This window comes from Agelaius tricolor, unplaced genomic scaffold (assembly GCF_023055355.1).
Source record: "Agelaius tricolor isolate 1412-34295 unplaced genomic scaffold, bAgeTri1.0.p SCAF_7, whole genome shotgun sequence".
Classification (NCBI taxonomy): domain Eukaryota; kingdom Metazoa; phylum Chordata; class Aves; order Passeriformes; family Icteridae; genus Agelaius; species Agelaius tricolor.
In genome coordinates, this window is record NW_027269267.1 from 50920851 (window position 1) to 50942458 (window position 21608).

Sequence of the window (21608 nt, forward strand, 5' to 3'; positions counted from 1 at the left end):
AGCTCTGACAGTAATACTGTACTGATACATTACTCAAACCCATTACCTGGAAACCCATAAGGAAGGTTACAAAGGATGGAAATTATACTTGTCTTTAAATTTTTAGGCAACTACATTAGTATCAGAAACAGTAATTAACATAGGCATAATTTATCTAACCTTAGAACAACAGAAACTGCACTAGAGTAGTCATATGAATAGCAGTAAACAATTAAGTGAAATTAAGATAATTGTGGTGAAACAGGTGATGATGAGGACCTGATGTGGACAGTGTATGTTTTCATATATGTATGTTTAATGGCTCCAGAATGGTTTTGTGAGCTGACTGCTTCTTAGCATCTGGCACTACTTTTTACTCTAGGAAGCAATCCAGTTCAGCCACCAAGACCATCCCACAAGGTGTACAAACACATGGGTAGTGGGAATGCCTGCAAGATTTGCCTCAGAAGTGCACTCCTGAGCCAAACCAAAGTACCAAAATACTAGTACAGGACCAAAGTACTCATGCTGTATTTCCCACTGGAAGGGTGGGTGATTATGAATTGGTGGAACTAGGTGGAAACTCCTGGATGATCAGGTTTAACTCATGGCCTATATGATACCCTTTACTCTGTGTGACTACAGAAGATGTCTAAACCAGACACAAATCTGAATCTGGTGAGAATTAAAATAATTGGCCATTAAGATAAACATCTTTAGTAGTCTTTAAGCAAGGAAAATTAACATCCTTCAGAAGGTCTTTATGGAGTTATCCTGCCAACCTAACCAGGTTCTTGACAGCTAAGTATCTCTTCTCTCTAACTTGAGGTGGTACTCTGTGACAATTAAGTATGGTAAATAGCAGACACATATTTTGCATAATTTAACTGTTTGATTTAGTCTGATTGTCTTGCTAGATTTACTTGACAAAGTGCTAAATGTGAACTGTAAATATCCTGAATTTTGATTGGTTTTACAAATACCATAAATATACAAGAGTTCACAGCAATATAAAGCATAAGCGATGGGAAACAGGAATTTATGAACAAGAGGTTTTGACCTTCTAAATTCCAAAAGGTATATAATTTACTTTGATTCATTTCTATATAAAAAATAGTCAAGTTAAGACATAATAGATGGGGAAGTTTTCACTATTTAGTTTTTATTGATGATTCCTTTGTATTGTTTCACTGAAGCACATTTAAGGAAAAAAAAGCAAAAAAGCTGCAAATATCAAAACTAATTAAACATTGCTGTTTTTAAACTAAAATTCCTCTACTTTTGGTAACCAGTTATCATAACACTTCCATGTGGAGACCTTTGTTACAGTTTTTAAGGTTGCTGCACAACTTCACGTGGGTCAGGAAATTAGCTCAGTGTGTTTATAACAAACACAGTGCTAAGTTGACAAGAATTTAGAATTGTATTATTTAATTATGATAGAATCTAATAATACATAATTAACTTATTTTTACTCAATTAATTCACATTTATTTATTACTGGATTGACACAGGGACATTTTGAATAACTGGATTAAATATTAAGAAATTAATTCTCTCATACACATTTGCAATTTCCTTAGAGATATGTTTGTTGAGCTTTCTTTTTTTCTTGACTATATAAAACTTAAGTACCTTTAAAATGAGAGAAATTTTCAAAAATTCTATTTTATGAATGTAACCATAGTCTGGATCATTATGGATATGTGGGTACTGCTCAAACATGTAACCTCTTGTAAAGAGAAAAATGCAATAGCATAGCTAAAGAAAGGAAAATATATTTTCAGATATTTTTCTTAGATCACTCATCCTTAAAATCAATCATTAATATATAGTTCCCCTCACATTACCACAGAAATTCATGCAACCAATTTTGCTCCCCAAAACAGGTGATAGAGTGGTTTGGGGCTTTTTTTGTTTGTTTGTTTGTGGGTTTTTATTTTTCCTCTATATATGGTTAAAACTTGCATGTGTATTTGGGAATGCAGAAAAATGCCTGCCTTGAACTTGACATTTTTTAATGGCTAGGCACAGATTGGGCCCAGAACAGCAGCAGCAGCAGCAGCAACAGCAACACAAAATTGAGTTCATTTAATTCAGAATAGAAGTTTGTTTGCCTGTTTTAGTAGTTTTGCTTAAAGCAGATTTTCTGCTATTTCACCTGTTTTCTCTCTCTCTCTTTTTTTAATATTCTTACATTTCAAAAAAGAAAAAAAACTAATCTTCTACTTGGAGGAGGTGAGCACTTCCAGCCTACCATGTCTTATGCTTCGGCTTTCTGATCCTTGCACATCTGACATTGATTTGAACATTTGGTGATTATGAAATAAACCCACATATTTCTTCTTTGCAGCATCCAGTCAGGTGACCTTATCTATAGTATCTGCAGGCTGTCATTGCTTTATGGATCTTTGCAAGAATTTTTATAAGGCCAGACTGACACTGCTCAGCAAAGGAAAAAATAAATAGTTTCCAAGTTACTGCAAAACTACACTCAAAATCTTGTTTGTGGACAGAGGAAAAACACACCTTATATAAAAAAGCTAAAAGTATAGTATTGGAATATTTGGAATCATAGAAGCTGGCTTTGCCAAACCCAAACAGTACTTGACTGATTTTGTGACCTACAATGTACTGACTGCATCACTGGGCAAGAGAAGGGATACAGATGTCATCTACCTGGACTTATGTAAGGCTTTTGACACAGTCCTACACAGCTGGCGTCTGAATTAGAGAGATTTGAGTTTGGTAGGTGGACTTTTGAATGAATAAGGAATGTTCATGTCTAAAAGTTGCAGTCATTGCTCACTATCCAAGTTGAAAGCCATTAATGACACCATTAATGAGTGGTGTCCCTCAAGATTTCCTTCAGGGAATTTAATACTATCATCAATTACAATGGCAGGGATTCAGTGAATCCTCAGCAAATTTACAGATGGCACCATGGTACAAGAGAGGGAAGGGATGTCATCCAGAAGGTACTTGACAAGCTCCAGGAACAGTCCAAAGTGAAAATCGTAACATTTAAGAAGGCCAAGTACAAGCACCTGGAATGAGAAAACCTTCAGGATCAGTACAGACTGAGGAACAAATGGATTCAGCATATTCTTACAGAGAGGGACATGGGATTAATGAAAATATGGTCACAAGACAGCAATGTCTGCAGCCCAGTAAGCTCATCAAATCCTGGGTTTCATTTTAAAAAGTATGGACATCACATTGAGGGAAGTGATTCTCCCCCTCTACTCCGTACTTGCGAGACCCCACCTGGATACTGGCTTCAGCTCTGTGGTCACCAGTACAAGATATTGAATATAACCTCAAAGCAGGTCCAGAGAAGCCTCTCAAAAATAAAATTATTCCATTCATTCCAAACCATTCCACCTATGAATTTTTAATATTTCCAAGGTTCAATAGTGATCCAGAATTTTATTTCAGGTTTACAACTGTGGCCTAGCTAAAATTTACGCACTCAAAACTCATTTTAGTAATGAAGACCCTTCTTGCACTAAGATTTACTTAATTTGTACTTAAATTCTCTATTTGCAAAATGGGGAAAACAGAACTCCCTTATCATCTTAGAATATCATGAAGGAACATTAGTCATACTGGAGTCTGAAAAGTTGTTTTTTGCGTGATGAAATGATGAATAAAAATATCTAGATGGATACTGAATAGTTTAAGACTGCTTCTATCCTATTAAGTCTTCTCCTCAAGTTCTTCTTGTTGTCTTATCTCTATTGCCTAGGGATTTACTGCTTAGCTTTCATAGCAGCTAGCAGAAATTATGTCATGCATTTTTTTCAGATCAGTTTTGTAAATACACCGAATAATTCTCTAAGACATTTGCAGAATCCAGAGTGTTTATAAAAGAAACAAACCACAAACACTGCCACCTCCCCCGCCAATAATTTGAACTATGTTTGCAGAAGTGTTCAGACAATTGGGACAAATTTAATGGAGAAAATATTTCTTGTCAAGCCAATAGATAACCAACTATATCACAGAAACTCTTTTAGATACTTGGTGTCTCTAACTGTTGTAGGAAGGCCTTTGATTGTAAGATGAAGGCTTTCTATTTTCAAGTCTAAAATGTCTTTGAATCTAACCATTCTCAGAAACTGGAGCTTAAATCAATGTGGAGTTTTCTGATATTACAGAATGTGGATAGAATGAACTGCCAACTAAATGATGTTTGAAGAATACTCTTGTGTTTATCTACACTGTACTTTTCTGTCAATGAGAGTCTTGAAAGGAAAAGGGATCAGTCTATGACAGTTGGTAAAGATTTTTCATAATTTTTTAACACATAAGACCCCTTCTTTGAATTTCAGCCTACTCATTCAATTTATGCTGGCAGTCTCAGACACCCTTGTGCCTCTGAGAGAATATTTTTCTTGATGACTGACATTTGGTCTGTTCAAAAGAGCAAGATCTCAGCAGAAGTAGAATGGGTTTTGAGAGCTATTATGAGAACAATCTACACAATAACTGTTGAGAGTTCTATAAATCTTAGTATATTTAAAAGAGTATTTTTTAAATTTCTTGTGAGAAAAATCACCAATTTATGGTATTAAAATGAATCAACTTTATGAATAGAATTAATGCATCTCTTGTGCATTACCATTTCTGGATATTAACAAGTTCAGAGTTTCCTTGTAATCCTTTTTTTGCTAGGTTATAGGAAGAGAATCTCTTAGTTTCCATTCATATTAAATTACTTCAATTCTGTCAGCGTGCAACACACTTGGTAATTTATACCTTTGCTCTTCAAGGAAATATCATCCAATTATTATCAACAGGATGACTCAGCTGGGGAAAAGTAAGCACCAAGTTGTTAGATCTGAAACCAAGCCTCTTATTCTGCAATGGTAATTGCAAATGCCGGCTTTCATTCATTTTAATTAGAGTTCCCATAGGCAAAAAAAAAAAAAAAATCCAGAAAGAACTTATTAGAGTAATGCAGTGAAGTCTTCCAGCATACATTCCAGAATTCATTTCTTCCTCTGAAATGGCAACATGGAACATGAAATTTTTCATAACCTACAAAATCAGCTTAGGTTACACGTATGTAGATGCAGTTTAGGCATATGTTCAATAAGTAGAAGAAATACTGACCAAATCAACAGTGTCTACAGTGAAATCTATTAGAGAATCACTTTTTTCTCTTTTGTGGGAACTGAATCCCAGGCGATCTGAACTGCAACCTGAAACATCACTGCATAATAGCAATGTATCATATTTGCCAGCCCTCAGGCAACATTTCAGAAATTTTAAATGTCTCCAAATTGTACTAGAGACCCTCGTATTAGTTACTTAATTGAGTTTAAAGTATCAAATTTATGGTTATAATTGGAGAAATAAGATTCAATTATACACTCAAAATTTTGGACAATTAAAAGCAACTCAATTTTCCTGAAATTGATATGTTTGTCACATTCAGAGATCAAATTGAGTACTCAGAATGTAAAAAAGAAAAAAAAATGTTGTTTACAAATACTGTTGATATTTTGTGTGCTCATTCTCTACAGCAGCTTACATGGTGTACACATGCTTCAAGAAAATATGGTTGAACACAGTACTTAAATAAACATGCAGGGTATTCAAAAGTCTAACTACAGGCTTATAAATATCTCTATATATATGAATCTAAATTTAGGTGCTTCCAGTGATTTTTTTTTTAAATGCCATAACTTAAATGTATACATAACTTATATGTCCATGTCTATATAATATACATTTAAAAGCAAATAGAAGGCTATAAAAATACATATGTTATACTTTATTTAAATTTTATCATCCATATTTTCCATACTCATTTATTTCTTACAGACTTTTTCACAGATCTAATAGATTTAAAGTTTTTCACTTTGATCCTGTTTGTCTTAAACATCTTGCAAGAGATGCAATCCTTCACTTGCCATTTTTACTGTAGACACTAATAAAAAAATCCAGGTAAGTTATATAAAGTTCTGTAATAGTGGATTTAGTATCTGGAATCTTCACGTGAGGCCAAATGTTTCTATGTGTTCCATAGGGAAAGATGGTACTTGTTTCACAGCACAAATTATAATTACAGAATCACAGAATTGCTGAGGTTAAAAGGCCTCTGGAGCCCATCTGGTCCAACCCCCTGGCTCAAGCACAGTCACCAAGAGCTGGTTGCCCCAGACCACACTCAGGCAGCTTTACAGTATCTCCAAGGATGGAGACTCCCTCGCGCCTTTGTTTACTCTCACAGTGATAGAAGTATTTCCTTATATTCAGGCAGAGCTTCCCGTGTTTCAGTCTGTGTCCATTAGTTTCTGTCTTATCAATGGGTGCCACTGGAAAGAGGTTATTTTGATCTCTTTGACACTCACCTGTCAGGTATTGGTGAGATCCTTATGAGCTTTCTCTTCTCCAGGCTAAAGAATCTCAGCTCTGTCAGCCTTTCCTCATAGGAAAGGTGTATGACTTTCTATTGTCTTTTCCTAATTACATGACATTTCTACCGGCTCATATTCTTTTTCTTTTTTATTTTCTTTTTTTTTCTTCTTTTCTTTTTTTTTTTTTTACAGATGTCTTTAAAGGGCTTTTATATTGGTAATTATTTAAGGAAGAGTTTGCTTTTTTCCTCTTTTAAGTTATTTAGTAAGCAGGAGAAAATAATATTAAGAATGAATAAAAGTTTTTGACATCTTTATGTTAACATAAAAGTATTCAATCATAGTTTCACCACATGTCAGTACTGTAGTTACAGATGCATGTCAGTACAATCTTCATAACATGACAAAGCATTCTATATTTTCATTAAATCAACAGAGGCATATATGATGAGTAAGTAAAAAAATAATATACCAAATGGAATTTAATCATTCCAAAGCAGAAGTCTGGGGACCAGTAGAAGAGAATTTTAAGCTCAATTAAAGTGTTGAGGAATCATTCAGAAGAGAGAAAGAGAAGGAGAACGCCTAGCTCACCAAAGCCATTAAATGATGCAATCTATTATTGGTTGTGTGCTTCCTATCTTGGATTGCTTCAGGGTCAGCTTGGCACAAGTGGTAAGTTAGCTCGGGCAACTGAGAGCCAATAAATCATTGAGTTTAGGTGGGACTTATTCAACAGAACAAAATAGGTCTGATGAAAAACATTTGAATGGAAAGCAACATTACTGGAAAGACATTAAGTTGTGACTTAAATCCATAAAAATTGAGTGAAAGAAAACTGGTGTTGAATGTGTAATAAAGAGATGTTTCAATTAAAATTTACATGTTGTTTTTGTAAGCAATTGAAAACATTTTGGGATCAAGTCAGAATAATGGGAACTTTGTACAGTGATACAAAGTTTTCAGCATTCAGTCTTTGTAATACTAGCAAACTCCTAGGTATGAGACTTGAGAGAGCATTTCTTCTGTGTTAGGTAAAAAGAACCATTGGTATCTTCTGGTTTTAACTATAACATAGTGTCGTGGGTTAACTGGCTGGCAGCAAAGTCTCCATCATGATGCACTCGCTGTCTGTCCACAGCAGGACATGGGAAGGAAATACAATGAAGCAGCTCTTGCATTGAAGCAGCTCTTGGGTTGAGAAAAAGACACAGAGATCACTTACCAACTACAGTCATAGGAAAAACAGACTATCTATGGAAGATTTATTGGGTTATTGCCAATTAAAAATAGAGTAACCTAGTGAGAACAAAACCCAACTCCCTAGTCTCCTCCTGTCCTTCTTCTGAGGCTCAACTTACCTCCAATTCTTCTACCTCCTACCCCCTGCACAGATGGCAAATGGGACTTGTGATCAATTGATAACGTTTTGTGACTGCTGCCTCTTCATCATGTTGTACTCCTGCTTCAGCATGGAGCTCCTCCCATTCACAAACTGCTCCAGAGTGTGAGTCCTTTCTACAAGGTACAGGTTCCTCCAGGAACACACTACTCCAGCATGGGTTCCCTGCAGCATCACAGCTCCAGCCAGAAGTCATGCTCCACCATGGGCTTTGCTTTCCACAGGCCACAGCTCCTGCTAGGATCCTCCTTCAGCACGGCCTTTCCATGAGCTAGAGCTTCCTTCAGAGCATATCCATCTGTTCATGCATGCCCTCTAGGGGGGTTATCTGCTACCATGGACCTCTGTGGGCTGCAGTGGGGCAACCAGGCTCAGCAGAGGCCACAGCCTGTCTGCAGGGGAATCTCTGCTCTGGCACCACAAGCACCTCCTCCCTCTCCTTCATTCACAGTTGTTTCTCACATATTATCACTCCTCTCTTCTTGCTGCTCTTGCACATTACTTTTTACCCTTTCTTCAATATGTTAATCTGCAGGTGGTCTCAGCATCAGGGATAGACTTAGTTTTGGCCAGTAGCAGGCCCATCTTAAGAGTTGTCTGGAACTGTCTCTGTCTGACATGGGGATAGCAGCACTTTGTGTCTCCTCACAGAAACCAACCCTGCAGCCCCTCTGCTACCAAAACCTTGCCACGCAAACTGACTAAAAATGTAAAATGTGACGTAAACCACAAGGTATTCCATTCCAGTTCTAAGCTGGTCATTACAAGCTGAACAAGCTGATCAATTCTGATCCCTATTACATTCATGTGACTCAGCAAAAGGGATAAATATTTCAGAGATGTAAAAAATAACAACACAGTTTCAAGAAATTAGCTTAGGATTTGTTTATATATATATATATATATATATATATATATATATATATATATATATATATACACACATACATTTACTTTTTAACAACCTATATATCTACATGCACACAGATCCGTGGGACAATTTTAATCTCTGTAATTCAAATGTAGATCTAACTCCATTGATTGTCCAAGTGTTTCAGTGGCATAATTTCCAGAGTGAAGATTTATCCTAAAAGAAATTTTTTATCTATCTTTAAGACAAGAGAGACATCATTCTGAATTTTCTCAATGAGAGAAAATGAAGAAAGATCCTTAAAAATACCTTATATTCTTACATTTAATCCTTACAGATAATGGATCCTAGAAAATATCTACACATATTTGTAGTATGTAAAAAAATCTTTCTATTTATATAATATTTTGATATCCTCAAAGGCAAAACTCTAAAAGTTAGTGTAGGTATCTTCAAGGACAATAAAACTCAATTGATATTCTTAAGTATATTGGAGAATAACCTTAAAATCCTAAAGAATCTAGAGATTAAATTATGAGATTAATAGAAACATAAGAGCAAGAAACTGAAAATCTAATAATAATAATAATAATTAATATCAATAAAAAAATTAATTCAGTGGGAATTTTAAAGTGGAAATATTCAATAGATGTTAACAAAAACATAGAAAAACATAAAGTCTTAAACAGTATCCTTGAATATATTTCAGTATTCTGAACTTTTCATGAAAAATTTATTGGTTGGTTGGTTTGTGTTATTTTGTGGTGGTTTTTTTTCTTCTCATAAACAAGAAAATTAAATGACACCATCAAAATATCTTCTGTAGAAAGTACAATGTAAGAAAATAGGAACAAATAATTTAAATGCTTCTTCATCCCAGCAAGACAAATATGCCTTTATAATTTCACTTCTTTTTTAGGATGATCCTGCAGCAACTTGATTAATTATTCAAAAATACTTTCAAGAATTTAGCTTTATAGGGTTTTTTTTTAATTTTCTAATAGTCTTGTTTTTACTGAATCACTTAAAAAGAAATCTAAATTCAATTTAATTTTGATATTTCAATTCATATTTATTTCTGAGATATGCACTGGCTATTACAAAATTATTTCCTGACTGTTATGTATCAAAGACAATAAGGAAATTGATTGAAACTTTAAAATTTATTCTGGTCTAAATTCATTGAAGATTTCCTAAAGAAAATGAATATAGTCATGTTACAGAAGACTCAATAATTCAATGTATACAATAAAAATAATAAATATTTGAAGAAAATTGTACCTTGATAGTCTTTACTTGTTATCACTGGTAATTCATCACTCTTATCTCTTCTGTTCTGAACACTCAATGTGCCCTAAATCTCCTTTTGCCTGTCAGACTTTTAGGTACTTTTGTTTAAATTATAAATGTATCATCACAGTTATTGTCAAAACACAGTTTAAATTTAATAGTAGAAAGATTTTTGTTTTCTTTATAGCTTGACCTGGAGTATAATCATATTGTATAAATGTAGAAATTCTTTTTTGTCTCTAAAACTTTAGATAAAACAGGGAATTAAATATTTATTATAAAGTGGTGGAGTGGCTCCTTTTACATAGACAGTATTTCCATTGTGTTTGAAAAGCTTAGCTGTTTGGATGAAAAACTATTAGTATAATTTACATTCTCTTTTGAAAGGAAGACAAATCCTTCAATTCCTCTTATTTTTATCACAAGGAAAAAGAACTGTATGTGAAACTATTTTACTGCCCCATAAAGCTTGCTGAGATTTCTATTATGTAGGTCAATAATTCAATTTTTTTCTTCATACAGGGTTTTAAACAAAGAATAAAAAATTAAAGATGAAAGGAAGAGAGAGGGACTTTAAAAATAGCTGATTTGGTACATTCAAGAGAAGTAAAACATCTAAATTCAAACCACTGTTTTTACCTAATTGAGAGCTAATGAGCACAAGTACTCATTGCCTGTTTTGACAGTTTTTACTCAGCTTCTTCTCTTCAAGTTGTAATGAAAGATCATTGGTTCAAAACATACTGGCTCTGCAACCCACTCACAGTGGGCCTGTGCATGTCTTTAGTACACATACATGTGTGCACACACACACACATTTGCATATACATGAATAATATATACATATATTTTTAAATGTACATGTGTATGCATACGTATACTTATATGTATATGTATTCTTCCTCAGCATCAGAAAACCTGAAGTCCTTACTCTAAACCTTGCAGATAGGGAAGCTAAATTTGCATCTATGTCTTTACTGCTAAATTAGGCTAGCGCACCATTTACATACAGTTTTATCACTTAAAAAGTAAAGCTAGAAGAAATACCAAGGAAAGTGGGAGTCCTTAGCACCAGCTCATGCACATAAGGAATCAGGATTCTCTGTGTTCTGTCTAGGCCTTAAATAGGCTTAAAGCTCAGGTTTTCCAAAGAAAAGCTGTGAAAAATTCCTAACCTAGCTCACATACAATTATATACTTAGCAGTTTATGCCGTTATTTCTCATGGCATTTGTTATTATCATTAAAAATGATATGTAAATTATGTGAATTCTTAGATAAAGACACCTCCTTTCTTTACATAGCACATTTGCAGCATGTAGGTGGTATCTGTGAATGCGTGTATCTTTATCATCATTCTGGCTGCAAATACAGATAACTTGTTCCTGATACACTTAGTTCTCTTTGATGTCCTTAGGCAACAAACTAATCAATAAAAAAAATTCACTGTGAAACGAAAAAATACAAGTCATAAAACCAACACTGAAAAATTATTTCTGTACAGTGACTTTTTCAATCAAGACCAGAGAGTTACTATTTGTCTGAACAGAGCTTGTCATGCATTAACTAAGCTGAACTCTCACCACCATTCTCACAAACTCTGCTAAAATAAAGGGAACATAATTTCTGAAATTCCCCCATTTAGGTAATGCATATAAATAATGAATTTGGGGTTTTTAGCAATTAACTTGAATTTGTATTCTCAGTAATGAAGTGGTAGAATTCAAGCATCTAAATAACAACCTTCTCTTTCTTTGTAATTTTGAAATTCAGACTTCTTGTGCTGTTTTTTGATTAAGACAGAGATATATTCAACAAACTTTGGTGAAAAATCTGTCCCCATTGAAGCCAGTAAAAAATAAAAATTAATACCATCCCAAGAATTGTTTCTGTCCCATCAAATGCAGTAAAAACAAGGTTTTACCTTTTCTAACCTTTTTGTTGCTTACTACAAGAGTGCATCATTGCATCAAGGTAGCCAGTGAAGAACCTATCTGGAATTTTCTCTGTATTTTTCTTTCCATTGATACTATAAATAGAACTCCTGTGTAGTTCTGCATGGACCTTCCTTTCATCGTATCAGAATAATTATTTTCATCAACACTATTTTATGTGTAATTTCTGGTCATATTTTAATAGGCTTTATTTATCTCTGCTTTTAAAACTTGTCCATCAAGAGATTCTGATTTCCTCCACTGCATTCTACTAAAAATTATTCATAGGAAGAAAAAGACGTTTAGTGAAAGTTTGCGTTCTTTCCTATGGCTATGGTCATTTTTGTGCAAATGTCCTGTATTTCTGGCCTCTAAGATCATGGTTATTATCAAGCTTCAATATTTGTCTTATTCCTTCTGAGATTTTGAAATTGACTCAAAATAGACTCACTATTCTGAAAGAGTGTTGGCACTCTTAATGTAAATTACTATTTATTATTTATTATTATTGTTGCTTTTTTATTTATAGAATTTCAATTATTAAGCTATTTATTGTTCCCATTTTGACATGATAAATCAAAAATATGAAAAATCGAATCAATGGATTAAAGACATTTTAGTGGTTTTAGCCTTTCCTTTTTTCTGGTTTGAGTAACTTCAAAGTGCCTTATGTTTTCATCCATGTGCCTTGTTTAATTTTCAGTAAGAGTACTAAAAAGCAACATTTTTTCAAGTGATGGTATTGCACAGAGCTCTCTGCAAACTGTAATTTCTTTGATCATGCTCTTATCTAATTCTGCAAAATTTTTTTCATTCACACTCAAGCATCAGCCATAAGGCAGCAGCTTAAAAGGGAGAAAAAATAATGGGCAATTTTTACCCAGCACCACACTTAGGCTGAACTCAGGATTAGTTGAAGCTGGTGTTGATTCAAATTGCACATTAGAGTTTAGTGAGATAGCAGTTCATTTACCTCTAATTTTGTACTTTAGAAGGGATGAAACTAAGACTAGAACTTAAACTGAACAAGCAGAGACTTGAAATGTCAAGTTCTTGCCTGGGAGGGATGTGTAATGATCCTCTAATCAGCTTTGAGGACCAAAATTCAGCAAGGAGAATTTTCTCACAGACATCTTCAAAATAATCCTACTGCAAGAGAGAAAACATGAATCTGCTTGGTTCTATATATTTTTATTTGTTGATCATTGTTTTTTAAACATTGTTTAGAATCTTTAACAAAGTATAAAAGAAATGGCAATGCTGAATTTTTTGAAGTGTTTAGCAGTTAAGGACGCATTGACAGCAGTTGTGTATTTTGGAATATTTAAAAGAAGATGCTTTCTGTATTTTACCAGTTGCAGGGGTTTTTGTTGTGTTCTTCCTCAGCATCAGAATACCTGCATTTTCGTTGCTTTTTCTTATTGTTTTTTTTTTTCTTTTTTAATTTAAATTGTCTAGCATTCTTTTTTGCAGTCTAGAAGTGCTTTTTTCCACAGTTGCTTTTTAGTGTACATCTTTGAATTTACAGTTAAGCAGCCTTATACTTGTAAAACCAGGCACTTGCTTGGAAGGAGAAAAAATGTTCATAATGTGTGGAATGAACTTTATCTTGAAGACTTTCTCATTTAATTGATGTGATCTGACCTTGCCATTAGTCTTGCTAGAGGCAAGCTATTTCTGTCTGCATTACTTTTCATTATTACTTTCATGTAGAAGCTCAGTACCTGCTGCTCCATATAAATATGTGACAAAGCTAAAGAACATACTCTGCAAAGTCATTCAAGTCCTATCTACTCTTATACTTTCAAAGTTAATTCACACAAGCATATACCATAGTGCCATATATCAAAGTCTGTTGTATCAACAGAAATTTGGAATACCAAACTTGTGATCATGATCTGAGATATTGCAGGAAATTTATATTCCCTATTTAGTTATCTGGAGTCCAGGCATCATCACCTTAGATATAAATCAATCTTATCCTGTAGAAGCTACTTTGCAGCTATGCCTGAGCTTATTATTAATTTACAGTGTTCTTTGTTTGGTACAGAGGAAGGAGACAATCAAATGACATATCACATAAACAATTAAAGTCTGTCCTTGTGGTTTTAAGCTGTGGAAATGATACAGAACTTGTGCAGAATGCAACTATCCTCAAATTACTTTCATTGTTAAACATTAGACAATATGAAAAATTTCGTTCTGACTCAGTAATTTAGTATAGTGTCTGTAGACCTCTGTCAGACATTTATCTTTATTATTGTATGGTTACTTTAGCAGACACAGGAATCATAAGAAATACAATGATGGTACATGGATAAAATTAACAAAACTCATATGCCTCATTGTTTTTCCCCAAAGATAAATGTAAGAGAGTCAAAAGGTTCACAGCAAATATCATTAATATAACTTTGCCGCTAAGGCAAATAACTGCCAATCCTTCTAATGTAAATCATTAATTTAATATGTAATTTGACAAATATTATCAATTACTGTTTTGCAGATTATTTTGAATCTCTATTGAAAATAATTTGTTAAAACTTGCCAACTTAGTACAAATAATTGTTGGTAACCTTTTCCATGTCTATAAGTATGTCACATCATTCCTATAAACTTGATATTCACATAGGCAAGAAACATCCAGTCAACCCAGAAAGAAATGGATCTTGAGATTTTGTATTCTTCTTTTTCTATCTTCTTCTACCCCCTCAAAGGGCTAATTTGCAAAACACTCATACAAGAAACTATGTTGATTTATGTCAAGTGAGGAACTGTTTCAAAGAATTTAAAATTTAAATGACACATTTGGAAACTAATTCTGTATTTTACTGGCATATTACTTTAAATTTTTATCTCTTGACAGAAATTGTTATAAAATAAGTTAAAAATACATGTTTGAGAAAAGCACTTAAAAACCCACAAGTTCTCCTGAAGTATTTTACAAAGAGATGAATGAGTATACAATTCTCTTTTCTTGTGGGTTTTTTTTCTTTTTTTCTTTTTTTTCTTTTTTTTTTTTTTTGCTTAGCTTTGTTTTATTTCAGTTTTATTTTGTTTTGGTTTTATAAATTGGACTGTGAAAAGTATGAAAATAAACTTTCATTGGGCTTGATGAGAACAGTTTTTTCTTAGTTTATATAGCAAAACCGTGAGAAAGGAAATACTTAAAGACCAAAAAAGTCTTCACAAATAACTTGTCACTGAAGTGGTTTCTTAATCAGTCTGATGTCAGTGATGGCTCCATTAAGTGTTAAGACACTTGTGGTCAGGACAATTTGAGAAAAGAAAGGAGTTTGCTTCAAGCAGTTTTTATCAAAATATTGTTCATTATTTGACTTGAGGGGCCCAGAACTGAGCACAGCTCTTGAGGTGCAGTTTCACCAGTGCCAAGCACAGGGACAGTCACTGACCTGGCCCTGTTGGCCACGCTACTTCTGATCCAGGCCAGGATGACTTTTTGTCCACCTGGGTGCGGTTGGATCATGTTCAGCCACTCTCAGCCAACAGCCCCAGGGCCATTTCCACTGGGCAGCTTTCCAGCCACTCTGCCCCCAGCCTGTGGGGCTACCTGGGGCTGCTGTGGCCCAAGGGCAAGACCCAGAATTTCCCTTATCAAACCTCACACCTTTGGCCTTGACTCATTGATCCAGACTGTCTAGATGCCTCTGAACAGATAATTAGAAATTAAATATAGTCAAAGCAGCCCATTAACTAGTACTACAAAGGAAAGAACATTTTGTTTGGTATAACAAAGAAACTATAATTTCTTTAAAAGAACGATTATAAATTTTGGCTTTATGATGGTGGCTGTTTCATCAATAATTGCCTACACAGCAGACAATTACTTTACAATTCATTACTTTCTGAATCATCCCTTTTTGCAGCTCTAATAAAATTTCCTTACTAAGCATCTAGGGCTATGCTATACTGTAATTTTAATTGAAACAATGGAATACACTGAAGACCAGAAAAGTTATACTCCACATAAATATTTCATTTTTGCACAAGAAAGAACAACTGTTTGGTACGTGTCGAAAATAGCTCCAGTCTTTGAACAGCGCTCCACAATCTAAAGATTAAGAAAATTCATGATTTTCCATTAATTCGGTGTCTTTACTCTTGCAATGAAATAAATTTTATTTCCATAAGTGAATCCCAGCATCTTTATATGGTGACAAATTGTGAGCTAAGTAATGTAAATGAGTTTATAGACCAAGTGTTAATTGTTGGCCCCATTCTTCACAGTTTTATGCCAATGCAGCTGTTGAACCCAGTGCAGTAGCTACCACCAGCAAGGAAGCTGTCTTGTGTTGAAGGTAGCGAAGATTCTGCCTTTTGCATAATGTGACTATCTTGATTAATTCCACTTTTACAGATAAGCTTTGACATTGAAAAATATTTTATTTTATGCTATATATGTAAACAGTTCAATAATACCATTGCATTTCACCTTTGTTTACCTAAAGTATGCATATACATATCAACAAAGCTTTTATTTCTAGTCATGATTTTCTAAACATGTAAGCTGAGGTTCATTTATGGTACAATACTGCTCAAATACAAATATTTTTCCATCAATATGCTTTAAAGTTTCTGACATTGTTTTTTATTTAGCATCAATCCTCAACTCTCTCTCAGGCAAGAAAACCAGTTTCTGTTTGCTTGAGGTATTGCTTATGGTCAGAGATTTCAATGTAAAAATCTATTTTTTATAGTAGGGTTTGTTACTCTAGGATCAAGAAAGTATTATTTCACTTTGATTTTATTATAGTTTTTATGTAGATTTGAGCAAAATAAGCAAAAGAAGATAGTGAGAAGAAGAACCAAGGAAAGAAAACATTCAGTAAAATTTGCTAATCTGATGAACTAATTGATTTTTGTTCACAGAAGGTGCAACGTAGTGGCAATTATAATTGCACAACATCCACTCTACAGCGACACATAACAGAGGAAATGTACTGAAGTGTAGAATATTTTTGTAAAGTAAAAATATGTCTGCATTTTGATATCTTCAACTACTGTCCTGATTGCCTTATGATAACTAGTATAGTATCTATTAACCATATTGTAAAAGTAAATAGGGATTTGATGAAGGGGCAAGTAAATCCATAGATGTAATTATTGCCTCTATAGAGATAATTACTGCATATACTCGTGTGCAAAACAAATTATTCTTATTGTTTGGTTTTCTGATGAACTGGAAGATTAGATGCTGATTATACACTAGATTTAAGGGTTAATTACTTTCACTTAAGCTACACACAATACTACTTAGAACTTCACCTGAAAAACACAGTTCTTTGCTTTAGCATAATCTTACACTTAGATAAAGGAAATTTAGCTGAGATAGGGGAACAATCTGGGAACAGTTCAAAGTTCTTGAACAACTCATTTCTCTAGGTGGACCATAATTTAAATGTTCCTGTTTATTATAGTAGAGACCCAGAAAAAAAAGAGAAATCTTGGGGGAGGATATAGACCAGCAGATGACAATGGTGTAGTCTTAATATTATATGTACATTTACTTCTGAACTTAAAAAAGCTCCAAACACACCTAGTCTGTATTAAGTTTTTGACACCTGAATAATACTTTACTAGGTTTTACCTTAGTTGGGCTAACTCTAATTTGTGTTCGTTTAATGGAGTGTTCATAACTACTCATTAAACAGTCTGTTCATTTCTTTGGTTTAGAAGTGGAAGTATTTTATAATAATTCTAAACTGGAGAAATTGGGATGAGTGTAATCCTTCATTGAGGCTCTGTGTGTCCACTGAAGTTTTTACTGTAATGAATCCCCTTAAGAGACTGTCCAGGGATTGCAGAATTAATTTTTTTTCTTCTATGTGGGATGTTATTTTCCTGCTACAAGTATTTTGTTGTGCTTACGTGATCATTTTTCTGACCCTGCAGGACTGTTGGGTGTCATGTTGTACTCATCCCTTCTCATCTGAGGCACAGAGAACAGTTACTTGTATCTCAAAGTGTCTTACATTAGCTAGAAGTTTCTTTTATGGAAACTAATTGACTGAGAAATATATGAAGTAAAATTAAACACTGTCTTTTCTGGCCTTGAACTCCTTGAACTCTGTAATATTGGACAATCTGATGAACAGAACAAGCTGGAAAGTTATCAAACGGGGCTATATCTGTGTCCTGGAGTTCTTCTATTAGTGAAGTGATATTGCAGTGTTCAGATGATTTATTTATGAGTCCTTTTAATCTAAATTGCACATGATTTGCACGTCATTTATGCCTGGTGCAGTTGGCATGTATCTGGAAATACTCACACATAAGAGTGGGTAATTTCAAAATCATCTAGGGAGATCAGAAAGCATAAAACATTGGGGCCTTTCCAAATATTGAAGTTTTTAGATTCACATTTACATTTTGCATAAAAAGCAGATTAGCATAGGATAGACAGACACAGATATAATGAAAATAAACATATAAAATTAGCTCAAAAAATACTTAATGTCATAACTGTAGAGTCATTGTGAGAGGAGTTAGAAACTTTAATCTACTTTTCAGTAGAAATGGCTTAGAAAAGTAATACAAATGCTTGGTGGATTGAGATCCAGACATCTGTTGAATTGTCTGTATTACTGCAATTTAGAATACATGCTGTATATTCCTCATTCTACAAAAATAATAATGTCTGGGTTCAATTTTTCTTTTAATTTTCTTTTCAATATCAAATAATGCAGAGTCAGCTGTTCAGCTTTATGCAGAGCTTCACATTTTAATGAAAGTTGCATTTGCATAAAAGAGATTTATTTTCTTGCTCTGTGCTAGTTGAAATTTCAGTGTGAACTTTAAAGGGCTTTGTTTATTTCATTGTAGTGAAGGACATTCCAGGAATCATTTTTTTCCCTTGGCACAAATATCACGTTGCCTTAGTTCATCATTTTGAGTCACAGTAAACGCTATTGGTGGATATGGTACTATAAAAAGAACATGGAAATAAAAGGATGCAAGAGAAGAAAATTTTGTCTGTCTATGTGTATCATATTTTTCAGGATATTAACAAAACCTGTGGCATTAGGTGAAGAAAATGTAGACTGAAATAAGACTGAAACTATGAAGTGTTTATCTGTTTTAAAACTCCTCTGTCATGCCCTAGCTGCGGCCAAAAGTTGCTGATCAGTGTTTATGTAAATTGAAAGAGTTTATCAGTCCTTTGTCATTACCAAGTATTCAAAATTATTCCTATGAAAAATTTTATCCAATAAAGACAAGTGCATGATAGGAAAACCTGGCTCAAAAGTTCCATCATAGCCAACTTGCTGCAATGACTATATGAAAACTAACTAAAGTTTGTAAAAAATACTGTTCTCGATAAATAAAAGTCCAGCCGCCTTTCTATTGAACAGTAGTTCTAAAAAATGTACATAAATTAGTACAAATATTTAATGCTATCATTGGAAAGCAAAAATGGCAATAATTTTTTCTTTACTAGAACTTGGAAATTTTAAAGAGTTTTACTAATGACAATTATCACATTCTGACAGTTCTGATGATACCAATGAGGTTGTTACATTGCTAGTTATTTTTCTTAAAAACTGTTCCTCCCACTTTAATTAAAAAATTTGCTTTGGTTTTGTAAATACATACCTGTATTTATATTGTATTTGTTCTCTATATAAATTCCTCTAAATGGTGTATGAGACAAAGATCAATGAAAACATAAAACCAGCAATAAAATTTAAGTAGCCGTCCAGTGAAGAAGAAAGGTCACACCCAAATAATGACCTAAAATGAGGCTCAGGTCTACAATGAAAATGGTACCTAAATAAATTAATTATTCACTAAATCAAAGGCAAAGTAAAAGAGGCATGTCTGTAGCTTATTAGTTAGAGAAAAACTGAAGATTTTAGATTATGTAAATATTCTAGTTTTGAATTTGAAGCTACTCCACAAATATACAGTAGTAGTAGTACAGGTGACCTTAGTAGGAACACAAACTGTTAACACATACTTCAGCTGGAACAACCTGTGTGGTGTTACTTCAGGTGAAATAAAACAAGAAACACTGTCAAATTTCCTTTATGTTTAACTCAGAATTGTTGACTGATAAACCAAAATGTTTCTGTTCTCTTTAGAAAGACTTTCACCTGCAATTTTGCTACTTTTTCATAATCCTTAGAGTGTAAAGGATTTTGTTAAAACTAATTCCCAAAGAGAAAAATATTTGTATGATTTTTCTCCATATTCTTCTCTCATGTAGGGAAAGATTTTGGATCAGGTTTTAAAAATAATAAACTAGGGAATTTACAGAGTTTGTATGACCTAGACATGAAAGAGAGAAAAATAAGAAGCAAGAATAACACACAGGTATTAAAATGTGTTATGCTGCCTAAATGATATGCATCTTTATGTAAAAAAGCAGAAGAGGAGACTGAAGGCTTATGAAGCTGAAATACATGTATTTGAAAACTGGAAAAGGATACGATTTAGTTCTGGCAGATATTTGGAAGGCTCTTTCTCTTTAAAACAGAAGGTGCATTCCTCTTTAATGAGTAGTGTTTTATATGGGGTACTACTGTATATCAATTTGGTTTCTAGGTGATAAACACCCTAGTGAGATTAGCTAGAAGCTGAGTAAATGAGAATTAATATTGGACACTTCTGTTGGTAACAGATTTCAGCTCCTTTTCATGGATGTAATGAATTTACAAGCTTCACATTATGTGTCAAACATGCAAACACTCTCCTCCTCCTAAAAACTCTCTAAGTAGTCAAAATAAAATATTATATGAAGTTATTTTTTGTCTTCAAAACTCTTATGTTTATACAAATTGATAACATGCAAAATTTTCTCACAATACTTGACATTTTAACACAGAAAATCCAAACAAATTCAAATTATTTTTTAACAGTGAAAAAAACCCACCTACACGGAAGATTTTTTCAAAAGAAATGCTAGAGGGTCATTTTAATAAGAAGTGCAAAGCAGTAAGCTATCAGTATGGTAATTAAAATCAATGAGTGTCCATAACCAGGTTTGAAGATGTGAAGAAGGTTAAAACTAATTAAAAACATCACAAAAGGTCTTTCTGTAACGATTGAAGAGATGCCTTGCTGGATAGCACTTCACAACCTGATATCAAGGGAAAACAGGTTCAAAGGAACAAAAGTCCGTTATAAAAAGAGTAATTTTTTTTGCTCAGAGAGAAAGAAAACATCAGACTGTTCAAACATAACTTTATGTAGCTGGCATTCAAATATCATCAGCTCTTTAAACTTTTGAACCTGTTTCTGCTGAAATAAATGAGAATGCTTCTATTTAACATAGAAGGCTGGGATCAGATTCTACTTTTCCTGTTGCAGAAGGTGATACAATTATAAAAGCTAACTTAGATATTTTTTTGCTAGATGAAAAAGAATTTGGTTTTGGGACCTCAGAATTATTTGTGAGGTCCTTATCTGCAAGATGGACAGGTTTGCCTGAGAGATTAAGGGCTTTTGACTTTTTATACTCTCTGTTTTACAGTAGGAATAATCCTATGTTCTGTATGCTCATCACAGTAGAGAAAAATTGGAAAAAATTGCTATTAACAAATAGTCAGAAATTAAAAAATAATATTTTACCTAGGCATTCTATGGCTCAATTTAGTGTGGGGATCATGGTTTCAATTTAAAAATAATAAAAAATAAGAAGTAAATTATGCATAACAGTAAGAGGTTACATTTGGTGGATTAAAGAGTATAAAAGTACTTTTAATCCTATCTTAATCCCATTGATTAAAGAGTAAAATTTTACCCCTT